The 17,218-nt window shown below is 50.5% G+C and overlaps 1 protein-coding gene across 1 annotated transcript in view; it reads right to left on the bottom strand.

Annotated features, from left to right (window-relative positions):
• The window catches only part of adgrg4a (adhesion G protein-coupled receptor G4a), a 721,014-nt gene that overhangs the window by 340,175 nt on the left and 363,621 nt on the right, over positions 1–17,218 (bottom strand). The gene's annotated exons all lie outside the window — the stretch shown is intronic.

Here is a 17,218-nt window from a genome sequence, read left to right as displayed (position 1 = left end):
AACACCCCATATCGGTGATTATCACAAACACCCCATATCGTGGATTATCTCAAACACCCCACATCGGGGATCATCACAAACACCCCATGTCGGGGATCATCACAAACACCCCATATCGGGGATCTCAACAAACACCCCATATCGGGGATCATCACAAACTCCCCATATCGGGGATCATCACAAACACTCCATATCGGGGATCATCACAAACACCCCATATCGGGGATCATCACAAACAACTCATGTCGGGGATCATTACAAACACCCCATATCGGGGATCATCACAAACACCCCATATCGGGGATTATCTCAAACACCCCATATCGGGGATCATCACAAACACCCCATGTCGGGGATCATCACAAACACCCCATATCGGGGATCTCAACAAACACCCCATATCGGGGATCATCACAAACTCCCCATATCGGGGATCATCACAAACACTCCATATCGGGGATCATCACAAACACCCCATATCGGGGATCATCACAAACAACTCATGTCGGGGATCATTACAAACACCCCATATCGGGGATCATCACAAACACCCCATATCGGGGATGATCACAAACACCCCATATCGGGGGTCATCACAAACACCCCATATCGGGGATCATTACAAACACCCCATATCGGGGATCATCACAAACACCCCATATCGGGGATCATCACAACCACCCCATATCGGGGATCATCACAATCAGTCCATATCGGGGATCATCACAAACACCCCATATCGGGGATCATCACAAACACCCCATATCGGGGATCATCACAAACACTCCATATCGGGGACAATCACAAACACCCCATATCGGGGATCATCACAAACACCCCATATCGGGGATCATCAGAAACACCCCATATCGGGGATCATCACAAACACCCCATATCGGGGATCATCACAAACACCCCATATCGGGGATCATCACAAACACTCCATATCGGGGATCATCACAAACACTCCATATCGGGGATCATCACAAACACCCCATATCGGGGATCATCACAAACACCCCATATCGGGGATCATCACAAACACCCCATATCGAAGATCATCACAAACACTCCATATCGGGGATCATCACAAACGCCCCATATCGGGGATCATCACAAACAGTCCATATCGAGGATCATCACAAGCACCCCATATCGGGGATCATCACAAACACTCCATATCGAAGATCATCACAAACACTCCATATCGGGGATCATCACAAACGCCCCATATCGGGGATCATCACAAACAGTCCATATCGAGGATCATCACAAGCACCCCATATCGGGGATCATCACAAACACCCCATATCGGGGATCATCACAAACACCCCATATCGGGGATCATCACAAACACTCCATATCGGGGATCATCACAAACGCCCCATATCGGGGATCATCACAAACAGTCCATATCGGGGATCATCACAAACACTCAATATCGGGGATCATCACAAACACCCCATATCGGGGATCATCACAATCAGTCCATATCGGGGATCATCACAAACACCCCATATCGGGGATCATCACAAACACCCCATATCGGGGATCATCACAAACACTCCATATCGGGGATCATCACAAACACCCCATATCGGGGATCATCACAATCAGTCCATATCGGGGATCATCACAAACACCCCATATCGGGGATCATCACAAACACCCCATATCGGGGATCATCACAAACACCCCATATCGGGGATCATCACAAACACCTCATATCGGGGATCATCACAAACACCCCATGTCGGGGATTATCACAAACACCCCATATCGGGGATCATCACAAACACTCCATATCGGGGATCATCACAAACACCCCATATCGGGGATCATCACAAGCACTCCTTGTCGGGGATCATCACAAACACCCCATATCGGGGATCATCACAAACACCCCATATCGGGGATCATCACAAACACTCCATATCGGGGATCATCACAAATACCCCATATCGAGGATCATCACAAACACCCCATATCGGGGATTATCACAAACACCCCATATCGGGGATTATCACAAACACCCCATATCGGGGATCATCACAAACACCCCATATCGGGGATCATCACAAACACCCCATATCGGCGATCATCACAAACACCCCATGTCGGGGATCATCACAAACACCCCATATCGGGGATCTTCCCAAACGCCCCATATCGGGGATCATCACAAACACCCCATATCGGGGATCATCACAAACACTCCATATCGGGGATCATCACAAACACCCCATATCGGGGATCATCACAAATACTCCATATCGGGGATCATTACAAACACCCCATATCGGGGATCATCACAAACACCCCATATCGGGGATCATCACAAACACCCCATATCGGGGATCATCACAAACACTCCACATCGGAGATCATCACAAACATCCCATGTCGGGGATCATCACATGCACTCCATATCGGGGATCATCACAAATACCCCACATCGGGAATCATCACAAATACCCCACATCGGGGATCATCACAAACACTCCATATCGGGGATGATCACAAATACCCCATATCGAGGATCATCACAAACACCCCATATCGGGGGTCATCACAAACACTCCATATCGGTGATTATCACAAACACCCCATATCGTGGATTATCTCAAACACCCCATATCGGGGATCATCACAAACACCCCATGTCGGTGATCATCACAAAAATCCCATATCGTGGATCATCACAAACACCCCATATCGGGGATCATCACAAACAGTCCATATCGGGGATCATCACAAACACTCCACATCGGGGATCATCACAAACACCCCATATCGGGGATCATCACAAACACCTCATATCGGGGATCATCACAAACACTCCATATCGGGGATCATCACAAACACCCCATATCGGGGATCATCACAAACAACTCATGTCGGGGATCATTACAAACACCCCATATCGGGGATCATCACAAACACCCCATATCGGGGATGATCACAAACACCCCATATCGGGGGTCATCACAAACACCCCATATCGGGGATCATTACAAACACCCCATATCGGGGATCGTCACAAACACCCCATATCGGGGATCATCACAAACACCCCATACCGGGGATCATCACAATCAGTCCATATCGGGGATCATCACAAACACTCCACATCGGAGATCATCACAAACACCCCATATCGGGGATCATCACAAACACCCCATATCGGGGATCACCACAAACACCCCATATCGGGGATCATCACAAACACTCCACATCGGAGATCATCACAAACACCCCATATCCGGGATCATCACAAACACCCCATATCGGGGATCATCACAAACACCCCATATCGGGGATCATCACAAACACTCCACATCGGAGATCATCACAAACACCCCATGTCAGGGATCATCACAAATACCCCATATCGGGGATCATCACAAATACCCCACATCGGGAATCATCACAAATACCCCATATCGAGGATCATCACAAACACCCCATATCGGGGGTCATCACAAACACCCCATATCGGTGATTGTCACAAACACCCCATATCGTGGATTATCTCAAACACCCCATATCGGGGATCATCACAAACACCCCATGTCGGGGATCTTCACAAACACCCCATATCGGGGATCATCACAAACAGTCCATATCGGGGATCATCACAAACACCCCATATCGAGGATCATCACAAACACTCCATATCGGGGATCATCACAAACACTCCATATTGTGGATCATCACAAACACCCCATATCGGGGATCATCACAAACACCCCATATCGGGGATCATCACAAACACCCCATATCGAGGATCATCACAAACACTCCATATCGGGGATCATCACAAACACCCCATATCGGGATCATCATAAACACTCCATATCGGGGATCATCACAAACACTCCATATCAGGGATCATCACAAACACTCCATATCGGGGATCATCACAAACACTCCATATCGGGGATCATCACAAACAGTCCATATCAGGGATCATCACAAACACTCAATATCGGGGATCATCACAAACACCCCATATCGGGGATCATCACAAACACTCCATATCGGGGATCATCACAAACACCCCATATCGGGGATCATCACAAACACTCCATATCGGGGATCATCACAAACACTCCATATTGGGGATCATCACAAACACCCCATATCGGGGATCATCACAAACACTCCATATCGGGGATCATCACAAACACCCCATATCGGGGATCGTCACAAATACTCCATATCGGGGATCATCACAAACACCCCATATCGGGGATCATCACAAACACCCCATATCGAGGATCATCACAAACACTCCATATCGGGGATTATCACAAACACCTCATATCGGGGATTATCACAAACACCCGATATCGGGGATCATCACAAACACCCCATATCGGGGATCGTCACAAATACTCCATATCGGAGATCATCACAAACACTCCATTTCTGGGATCATCACAAACACACCACGTCGGGGATCATCACAAACACCTCATATCGGGGATCATCACAAACACCCCATATCGGGGATCATCAGAAATACACCACATCGGGGATCATCACAAACACCCCATATCGGGGATCATCACAAACACCCCATATCGGGGATCATCACAAACACCCCATATCGGGGATCATCACAAACACTCCACATCGGAGATCATCACAAACACCCCATATCGGGGATCATCACAAACACCCCATATCGGGGATCACCACAAACACCCCATATCGGGGATCATCACAAACACTCCACATCGGAGATCATCACAAACACCCCATATCCGGGATCATCACAAACACCCCATATCGGGGATCATCACAAACACCCCATATCGGGGATCATCACAAACACTCCACATCGGAGATCATCACAAACATCCCATGTCGGGGATCATCACATGCACTCCATATCGGGGATCATCACAAATACCCCACATCGGGAATCATCACAAATACGCCACATTGGGGATCATCACAAACACTCCATATCGGGGATGATCAGAAATACCCGATATCGGGGATCATCACAAACACCCCATATCGGGGATCGTCACAAATACTCCATATCGGAGATCATCACAAACACTCCATTTCTGGGATCATCACAAACACTCCATATCGGGGATGATCAGAAATACCCCATATCGAGGATCATCACAAACACCCCATATCGGGGGTCATCACAAACACCCCATATCGGTGATTATCACAAACACCCCATATCGTGGATTATCTCAAACACCCCATATCGGGGATCATCACAACCACCCCATGTCGGGGATCATCACAAACACCCCATATCGGGGATCTCAACAAACACCCCATATCGGGGATCATCACAAACTCCCCATATCGGGGATCATCACAAACACTCCATATCGGGGATCATCACAAACACCCCATATCGGGGATCATCACAAACAACTCATGTCGGGGATCATTACAAACACCCCATATCGGGGATCATCACAAACACCCCATATCGGGGATGATCACAAACACCCCATATCGGGGGTCATCACAAACACCCCATATCGGGGATCATTACAAACACCCCATATCGGGGATCATCACAAACACCCCATATCGGGGATCATCACAACCACCCCATATCGGGGATCATCACAATCAGTCCATATCGGGGATCATCACAAACACCCCATATCGGGGATCATCACAAACACCCCATATCGGGGATCATCACAAACACTCCATATCGGGGACAATCACAAACACCCCATATCGGGGATCATCACAAACACCCCATATCGGGGATCATCACAAACACTCCATATCGGGGACAATCACAAACACCCCATATCGGGGATCATCACAAACACCCCATATCGGGGATCATCAGAAACACCCCATATCGGGGATCATCACAAACACCCCATATCGGGGATCATCACAAACACCCCATATCGGGGATCATCACAAACGCTCCATATCGGGGATCATCACAAACACCCCATATCGAAGATCATCACAAACACTCCATATCGGGGATCATCACAAACGCCCCATATCGGGGATCATCACAAACACTCCATATCGGGGATCATCACAAACACTCGATATCGGGGATCATCACAAGCACCCCATATCGGGGATCATCACAAACACCCCATATCAGGGATCATCACAAACACCCCATATCGGGGATCATCACAAACACCCCATATCGGGGATCATCACAAACACCCCATATCGGGGATCATCTCAAACACTCCATATCGGGGATCATCACAAACACCCCATATCGGGGATCATCACAAACACTCCATATCGGGGATCATCACAAACACCCCATATCGGGGATCATCACAAACACCCCATATCGGGGATCATCACAAACACTCGATATCGGGGATCATCACAAACACCCCATATCGGGGATCATCACAAACACCCCATATCGGGGATCATCACAAACACCCCATATCGGGGATCATCACAAACACCCCATATCGGGGATCATCACAAACACCCCATATCGGGGATCATCACAAACACTCGATATCGGGGATCATCACAAACACCCCATATCGGGGATCATCACAAACACTCCATATCGGGGATCATCACAAACACCCCATATCGGGGATCATCACAAACACCCCATATCGGGGATCCTCACAAACACCCCATATCGGGGATCATCACAAACACCCCATATCGGGGATCATCAGAAACACCCCATATCGGGGATCATCACAAACACCCCATATCGGGGATCATCACAAACACTCCATGTCGGGGATCATCACAAACACCCCATATCGGGGATCATCACAAACACTCCATATCGGGGATTATCACAAACACCCCATATCGGGGATCATCACAAACACTCCATATCGGGGATCATCACAAACACCCCATATCGGGGATCATCACAAACACCCCATATCGGGGATCATCACAAACACTCCATGTCGGGGATCATCACAAACACCCCATATCGGGGATCATCACAAACACTCCATATCGGGGATTATCACAAACACCCCATATCGGGGATCATCACAAACACTCCATATCGGGGATCATCACAAACACCCCATATCGGGGATCATCACAAACACCCCATATCGGGGGTCATCACAAACACCCCATATCGGGGATCATCACAAACACCCCATATCGGGGATCTTCACAAACACTCCATATCGGGGATCATCACAAACACTCCATATCGGGGATCTTCACAAACACTCCATATCGGGGATCATCACAAACACTCCACATCGGGGATCATCACAAACACTCCATATCGGGGATCATCACAAACACCCCATATCGGGGATCATCACAAACACTCCATATCGGGGATCTTCACAAACACTCCATATCGGGGATCATCACAAACACCCCATATCGGGGATCTTCACAAACACCCCATATCGGGGATCATCACAAACACTCCATATCGGGGATAATCACAAACACCCCATATCGGGGATCATCACAAACACTCCATATCGGGGATCATCACAAACACCCCATATCGGGTATCATCACAAACACTCCATATCGGGGATCTTCACAAACACTCCATATCGGGGATCATCACAAACACTCCATATCGGGGATCATCACAAACACTCCATATCGGGGATCATCACAAACACCCCATATCGGGGATCATCACAAACACCCCATATCGGGTATCATCACAAACACTCCATATCGGGGATCTTCCAAAAACACCCCATATCGGGGATCATCACAAACACCCCATATCGGGGATCATCACAAACACTCCATATCGGGGATAATCACAAACACCCCATATCGGGGATCATTACAAACACCCCATAACGGGGATCATCACAAACACTCCATATCGGGGATCATCACAAACACCCCATATCGGGTATCATCACAAACACTCCATATCGGGGATCTTCACAAACACTCCATATCGGGGATCATCACAAACACTCCATATCGGGGATCATCACAAACACTCCATATCGGGGATCATCACAAACACCCCATATCGGGGATCATCACAAACACCCCATATCGGGTATCATCACAAACACTCCATATCGGGGATCATCACAAACACCCCATATCGGGGATCATCACAAACACCCCATATCGGGGATCATCACAAACACTCCATATCGGGGATAATCACAAACACCCCATATCGAGGATCATCACAAACACCCCATATCGGGGATCATCACAAACACCCCATATCGGGGATCATCACAAACACTCCATATCGGGGATCATCACAAACACCCCATATCGGGGATCTTCACAAACACTCCATATCGGGGATCATCACAAACACTCCATATCGGGGATCATCACAAACACCCCATATCGGGTATCATCACAAACACTCCATATCGGGGATCTTCACAAACACTCCATATCGGGGATCATCACAAACACTCCATATCGGGGATCATCACAAACACTCCATATCGGGGATCATCACAAACACCCCATATCGGGGATCATCACAAACACCCCATATCGGGTATCATCACAAACACTCCATATCGGGGATCTTCACAAACACTCCATATCGGGGATCATCACAAACACTCCATATCGGGGATCATCACAAACACTCCATATCGGGGATCATCACAAACACTCCATATCGGGGATCATCACAAACACCCCATATCAGAGATTATCACAAACACCCCATATCGGGGATCATCACAAACACCCCATATCGGGGATCATCACAAACACCCCATATCGGGGATCATCACAAACACCCCATATCGGGGATCATCACAAACACTCGATATCGGGGATCATCACAAACACCCCATATCGGGGATCATCACAAACACCCCATATCGGGGATCATCACAAACACCCCATATCGGGGATCATCACAAACACCCCATATCGGGGATCATCACAAACACTCCATATCGGGGATCATCACAAACACCCCATATCGGGGATCATCACAAACACTCCATATCGGGGATCATCACAAACACCCCATATCGGGGATCATCACAAACACCCCATATCGGGGATCATCACAAACACCCCATATCGGGGATCATCACAAACACCCCATATCGGGGATCATCACAAACACCCCATATCGGGGATCATCACAAACACCCCATATCGGGGATCATCACAAACACTCCATATCGGGGATCATCACAAACACCCCATATCGGGGATCATCACAAACACTCCATATCGGGGATTATCACAAACACTCCATATCGGGGATCATCACAAACACCCCATATCGGGGATCATCACAAACACCCCATATCGGGGATCATCACAAACACCCCATATCGGGGATCATCACAAACACCCCATATCGGGGATCATCACAAACACCCCATATCGGGGATCATCACAAACACCCCATGTCGGGGATCATCACAAACACCCCATAGAACATAGAACATTACAGCGCAGTACAGGCCCTTCGGCCCTCGATGTTGCGCCGACCTGTGAAACCACTCTAAAGCCCATCTACACTATTCCCTTATCATCCATTTGTTTATCCAATGACCATTTGAATGCCCTTAGTGTTGGCGAGTCCGCTACTGTTGCAGGCAGGGCATTCCACACCCTTACTACTCTCTGAGTAAAGAACCTACCTCTGACATCTGTCTTATATCTATCTCCCCTCAATTTAAAGCTATGTCCCCTCGTGCTAGACATCACCACCCGAGGAAAAGGGCTCTCACTGTCCACCCTATCCAGTCCTCTGATTATTTTGTATGCCTCAATTAAGTCACCTCTTAACCTTCTTCTCTCTAACGAAAACAGCCTCAAGTCCCTCAGCCTTTCCTCATAAGATTTTCCCTCCATACCAGGCAACATTCTGGTAAATCTCCTCTGCACCCTTTCCAATGCTTCCACATCCTTCCTATAATGCGGCGACCAGAATTGCACGCAATACTCCAAATGCGGCCGCACCAGAGTTTTGTACAGCTGCAACATGACCTCATGGCCCCGAAACTCAATCCCTCTACCAATAAAAGCTAACACACCGTACGCCTTCTTAACAACCCTCTCAACCTGGGTGGCAACTTTCAGGGGTCTATGTACACGGACACCGAGATCTCTCTGCTCATCCACACTGCCAAGAATGTTCGGCTAATCGGCCTATAGTTACACACTTTTTGCCCTCCCTTTTTGAAAAGGGGCAGTTTTCCAATCGTCTGCTACTTCTACAGAATCCAAGGATTTTTGGAAAATTAAAACCAATGCATCCACTATCTTTGCAGCTACTTCTGTTAGAATCCGAGGATGCAAACCATCAGGGGACTAATCAGCCTTTCGTGCCATTAGTTTCTCTAATTCTACTTCTTTAGTGATGGGAATGGTATTTAATTCCTCCCCCATATTCTTTCGTATCAATGCTGTTTTTATTTCGTCATGCTCCATCTTATTATTTTGAAATAATATTTGAAATCAGCTTTGAACAAAGAACAAAGAACAAAGAAATGTACAGCACAGGAACAGGCCCTTCGGCCCTCCAAGCCCGTGCCGACCATGCTGCCCGACTAAACTACAATCTTCTACACTTCCTGGGTCTGTATCCTTCTATTCCCATCCTATTCATATATTTGTCAAGATGCCCCTTAAATGTCACTATCGTCCCTGCTTCCACCACCTCCTCCGGCAGTGAGTTCCAGGCACCCACTACCCTCTGCGTAAAAAACTTGCCTCGTACATCTCCTCTAAACCTTGCCCCTCTCACCTTAAACCTATGCCCCCTAGTAATTGACCCCTCTACCCTGGGGAAAAGCCTCTGACTATCCACTCTGTCTATGCCCCTCATAATTTTGAAGACCTCAATCAGGTCTCCCCTCAACCTCCGTCGTTCCAGTGAGAACAAACTGAGTTTATTCAACCGCTCCTCATAGCTAATGCCCTCCATACCAGGCAACATTCTGGTAAATCTCTTCTACACCCTCTCTAGAGCCTCCACATCCTTCTGGTAGTGTGGCGACCAGAATTGAACACTATACTCCAAGTGTGGCCTAACTAAGGTTCTATACAGCTGCAACATGACTTGCCAATTCTTATACTCAATGCCCCGGCCAATGAAGGCAAGCATGCCGTATGCCTTCTTGACTACCTTCTCCACCTGTGTTGCCCCTTTCAGTGACCTCTGGACCTGTACACCTAGAACTCTCTGACTGTCAATACTCTTGAGGGTTCTACCATACACTGTCTATTCCCTACCTGCATTAGACCTTCCAAAATGCATTACCTCACATTTGTCCGGATTAAACTCCATCTGCCATCTCTCCGCCCAAGTCTCCAAACGATCTAAATCCTGTTGTATCCTCTGACGGTCCTCATCGCTATCCGCAATTCCACCAACCTTTGTGTCGTCTGCAAACTTACTAATCAGACCAGTTACATTTTCCTCCAAATCATTTAAATATACTACGAACAGCAAAGGTCTCAGCACTGATCCCTGTGGAACACCACTGGTCACAGCCCTCCAATTAGAAAATCATCCTTCCATTGCTACTCTCTGCCTTCTATGACCTAGCCAGTTCTGTATCCACCTTGCCAGCTCACCCCTGATCCTGTGTGACTTCACCTTTTGTACCAGTCTGCCATGAGGGACCTTGTCAAAGGCCTTACTGAAGTCCATATGGACAACATCCACTGCCCTACCTGCATCAATCATCTTTGTGACCTCCTCGAAAAACTCTATCAAGTTAGTGAGACACGACCTCCCCTTCTCAAAACTGTGCTGCCTCTCATTAAAATGTCCATTTATTTTCCAAATGGGAGTAGACCCTGTCTCGAAGAATTCTCTCCAGTAATTTCCCGACCACTGATATAAGGCTCACCGGCCTGTAGTTCCCTGGATTATCCTTGCTACCCTTCTTAAACAGAGGAACAACATTGGCTATTCTCCAGTCTTCAGGGACATCACCTGAAGACAGCGAGGATGCAAAGATTTCTGTCAAGGCCTCAGCAATTTCCTCTCCAGCCTCCTTCAGTATTCTGGGGTAGATCCCATCAGGCCCTGGGGACTTATCTACCTTAAGACGCCCAACACCAACACCTGGTCTTTTTGGATCTCAATGTGACCCAGGCTATCTACACCCCCTTCTCCAGACTCAACATCTACCAATTCCTTCTCTTTGGTGAATACTGATGCAAAGTATTCATTTAGTACCTCGCCCATTTCCTCTGGCTCCACACATAGATTTCCTGGCCTGTCCTTCAGTGGGTCCACCATTTATCTGGCTCCCCTCTTGTTTTTTATGTACGTATCGAAAGCCTTGGGATTTTCCTTAACCCAATGTGGTAGTACCAGGTATTGCGGTACCTAAGATGCTGATGACCATTGGTTAGACCCAGCAGTCTACCATTGGCTGTTGTTACGTAGCTCCGCCCTGATAGGCGGAGTATAAGAGATAGTGCCGTCCCAGCAGCCTTCACTTTCTGTACTCAGCCCCCATGCGGAGAACGCGGCTGCAATATTTAAACACTGGCTGGCGTGCTTTAAAGGCTACCTGGAGACGGCCGGAGGCACCCCCACTGAAGGACATAAAATGCATCTCCTGCGCTCAAGGGTCAGCCCTGGGATCTACCCCCTTATCGAGGAGGCAGAGAACTATGATGCCACGATCGAACTGTTGGAAGGACATTATATCCGCCCTGTGAATCAGATCTACACACGTCACCTGCTTGCTACGAGACGGCAAAGCCCCGGGGAATCGTTGGAAAATTTCTACCGGGTGCTACTGGTGCTGGGCCGAAACTGTGGCTGCCCGTAAGTTTCGGGGAGCGAGCACACGGAACTTTTAATCAGGGATGCTTTTGTAGCAGGTATGAGCTCCTCAGATATCCGCCGAAGACTCCGAGAAAGGGACACCCTGGGACTTAGAGAGGCACGGGCCCTGGCAGGGTCCATGGACGTTGCCTACAAAAACGCGCAGTCCTATGCGCCCGACCGCGCGGCAGCCCCCTGGGCTGCGTGGCACCCCGCAGCGGCAGCCCCACAGACCTTCCCCCTGACCCCGCAAGTGCGCTACGAGACGGCCCGCTAACGGCGCCGGGCCCCACTGTTTCTTCTGCGGGCAGGCGAATCATCCCCGCCCGCGCTGCCCGGCCCGCACCGCCGCCTGCAAAGGGTGCGGCAAGAAGGGCCACTTTGTGGGGGTCTGCCAGGCCCGCGGTCTCCAGCGACTCCGGACCGCCTCGGCAACCCCCCCTTCAGGCCCCGACCGGCCAGCGCTCACCGCCACCGCCCTATCCTAGGGCCACGTGCGACCCACGGGCACGGCTGTCTTGCCCCCCGGACCACGCTGGACGGGTGGGCGCCGCCATTTTGTCCATCCCCGCCGCCATCTTGTCCATCCCCGGACACCATGTGCGACCCATGGGTGACGCCATCTTGGCCGACTACACGCTGCCCAATCAGAACTCGCAACTGCTTCATCTGCCCTCGGCGACACTGGACCAAAGTCGGCCCCGGACACTCGCAACGGCTACAACGACGGTCCTCATCAACGGCCACGATGATTGACTCTGGGAGCACGGAAAGTTTTGTTCACCTCGACACGGTAAGGCGCTGTTCACTTGTAACCCACCGGGTCACACTCGGTGAGGATAAAGGGGTTCTGCCTAGCGAACCTCACTGTCCAAGGCAGGAAATTCGACAATTTCCGCCTGTATGTCCTGCCGCACCTCTGCGCGGCTACCCTCCTGGGGCTGGACTTCCAATGTAACTTGCAAAGCCTGACCTTTAAATTCGGCGGCCCTATACCTCCCCTTACTGTCTGCGGCCTCGCGACCCTTAAAGTCGACCCGCCTTCCCTGTTTGTGAACCTCACCCCGGATTGCAAACCCGTCGCCACCAGGAGCAGACGGTACAGCGCCCAGGACCGGACCTTCATCAGGTCCGAGGTCCAATGGCTGCTTGGGGAATGGGTCATCGAAGCGAGCAACAGTCCCTGGAGAGCTCGAGTAGTGGTGGTAAAGACCGGGGAGAAGCATAGGATGGTCATTGACTACAGCCAGACCATCAACAGGTTTACGCAGCTGGACGCGTACCCTCTCCCCCGTATAGCCGACCTGGTAAATAGGATCGCACAATACAAGGTCTTCTCCACGGTGGATCTCAAGTCTGCCTACCACCAGCTACCCCTCCGTAATGGTGACCGCCAGTACACTACCTTCGAAGCAGATGGGCGGCTCTACCAATTTTTAAGGGTTCCCTTCGGTGTCACGAACGGGGTCTCGGTCTTCCAGCAAGAGATGGACCGAATGGTTGACCGGTACGGCTTACGCGCAACGTTCCCGTATCTTGACAACATCACCATCTACGGCCACGACCAGCAGGACCACGATACCAACCTCCGCAAATTCCTCCAGACCGCAAAAACCCTTAACCTGACGTACAATAAGGATAAATGCGTGTTTAGCACCGACCGTCGAGCCATTCTAGGCTACGTAGTGCGAAATGGAGTTATAGGCCCCGATCCTGAACGCATGCGCCCCCTTATGGAGTTCCCCCTCCCTCACTGCCCCAAAGCCCTGAAGCGCTGCCTCGGGTTTTTCAGCTATTACGCGCAGTGGGTCCCCAACTAAGCAGACAAAGCCCGACCCCTAATCCAGTCCACAACTTTCCCCCTGTCAACGGAGGCCCGCCAGGCCTTCAGCCGCATCAAAGCAGACATTGCAAAGGCCACGATGCGCGCCATCGACGAGTTCCTCCCCTTCCAGGTCGAGAGCGATACGTCCGACGTAGCTCTGGCGGCCACCTTCAACCAAGCGGGCAGACCCGTGGCCTTCTTCTCCCGTACCCTCCACGCTTCCGAAATTCACCACTCCTCGGTCGAAAAAGAGGCACAAGCTATAGTAGAAGCTGTGCGACACTGGAGGCATTACCTGGCCGGCAAGAGATTCACTCTCCTCACCGACCAACAGTCGGTAGCCTTCATGTTCGATAATGCACAGCGGGGCAAGATTAAAAACGACAAGATCTTGCGGTGGAGGATCGAGCTCTCCACCTACAACTACGAGATCTTGTACCATCCAGGGAAGCTAAACGAGCCTCCTGATGCCCTGTCCCGCGGCACTTGTGCCACTGCACAAGTGGACCACCTCTGAGCCCTCCACGAGGACCTCTGCCACCGGGGGTTACTCGTTTCTTCCACTTCATCAAGACCCGCAACCTGCCCTACTCCATCGAGGAGGTCAGGACAGTCACCAGGGACAGCCAAATCTGCACGGAGTGCAAACCGCACTTCTACCGGCCAGAGAGGGCGCACCTGATAAAGGCTTTCCGTCCCTTTGAACGCCTCAGCATGGATTTCAAAGGCCCCCTCCCCTCCACCGACCACAACACGTATTTCCTGAACGTGATTGATGAGTACTCCCGGTTCCCATTCGCCAACCCCTGCCCAGACATGACCACAACCACCGTCATCAAGGCCCTCCAGGGTATCTTTACACTGTTCGGTTTCCCCGCATACATACACAGTGACAGGGAGTCCTCCTTTATGAGCGACGAACTGCGTCAATTCCTGCTCAGCAAGGACATCGCCTCGAGCAGGACGACCAGTTACAACCCCCGGGGGAACGGACAGGTGGAGAGGGAGAACGGAACGGTCTGGAAGACCGTCCTACTGGCCCTACGGTCCAGGAATCTCCCAGTCTCCCGCTGGCAGGAAGTCCTCCCGATGGCCCTCCACTCCATCCGGTCGCTGCTCTGTACAACCACAAATCAGACATCTCATGAACATCTCCTTGTTTTCCCCAGGAAGTCCACCTCCGGGACCTCGCTCCCAACCTGGCTAGCGACGCCCGGACCCATCCTGCTTCGGAAGCACGTGCTGGCGCACAAGTCGGACCCGTTGGTCGAGAGGGTCCACCTGCTGCACACCAACCCCCAGTACGCCTACGCAGCGTTCCCTGACGGCCGGCAACACGCATTTCCTGAACGTGATTGACGAGTACTCCCGGTTCCCATTCGCCATCCCCTGCCCTGCCCTTCGGGACCTGCCGCCCGCCGGAACCCCACGCGCTTCCGAACCATTACCCCCCCCCCCACAGCAGTGGGAGGGGTCAGTACTCCTGCCACTCCTGCCTTGGCCCGCCCACCCACCGATGCCCCCTACAGGCGCACCCCCCCCTCGTGTCAACCATTTTCCCCAACAGCGCCGCCTAGGGGTGACGAAGCTGCCAGGGAGGCCGAAACCACGCTCCCGGAGTCGCAACCACCGGGACCCCCACCAGAATCACCACCGAAGCCCAGACGCTCCAGAAGGACGACCAGGCCACCCGATCGACTGATTGCTTCGCTGTGACTTTAACTGTTGTAAATATCCTCGACTGCACGGTACCTCCATACCTGATCATACCATGCTAAAGGCGACTGTTACCACCGGCCACCACCCCCGCCGGACTCTTTTTTAACAGGGGGTGAATGTGGTATTATCAGGTATTGCGGTACCTAAGAGGCTGATGACCATTGGTTAGACCCAGGAGTCTACCATTGGCTGTATTACGTAGCTCCGCCCTGACAGGCGGAGTATAAGAACCGATGCCGTCCCAGCAGCCTTCACTTTCTGTACCGAAGCTGCTGGGAACAAGTTCTAGTCGATTAAAGCCTCAGTTATGAAATCACTTTGTCTTGAGTGTAATTGATCGCGCATCACCCTATTCGCCAATGACTTTTCGTGACCCCTTCTAGCCCTCCTGACCCCTTGCTCTTGGCAAAGAGTCATCCAGACTCAAAATGTTAGTTCCATCTCTCTCCACAGAAGCTGTGCCAAAGCTGCTGAGATTGTCCAGTATTCTCTGTTTTTGTTATTATTTTGAAAGCTTATGGGTGGCACGGTGGCACAGTGGTTAGCACTGCTGCCTCACAGTGCCAGGGTCCCGGGTCCAATTCCGGCCTCGGGTGACTGTATGTGCGGAGTCTGCACATTCTCCCCGTGTATACATGGGTTTCCTCCCACAGTCCAAAGACGTGCAGGTTAGGTGGATTGGCCGTGATAAATTACCCCTTAGTGTCCAAAATGTTAGGTGGTGTTACTGGGGTAGGGTAGAGGTGTGGGATTATGTAGGGTGCTCTTTCCAAGGGTCAGTGCAGACCTGATGGGCCGAATGGCCTCCTTCTGCACTGTAAATTCTATGATTCTTTCCTGACCACCGATATTAGCTTTATTGGCCAATAACCATTAGGATAATACCCTTACTTTGTTTTGAACAGGGGTGTGATAGT

The sequence above is a fragment of the Scyliorhinus torazame genome, chromosome 5 (assembly GCF_047496885.1).
Source record: "Scyliorhinus torazame isolate Kashiwa2021f chromosome 5, sScyTor2.1, whole genome shotgun sequence".
In the NCBI taxonomy this organism is placed as follows: domain Eukaryota; kingdom Metazoa; phylum Chordata; class Chondrichthyes; order Carcharhiniformes; family Scyliorhinidae; genus Scyliorhinus; species Scyliorhinus torazame.
This window is presented reverse-complemented; position numbering and strand designations above follow the sequence as displayed.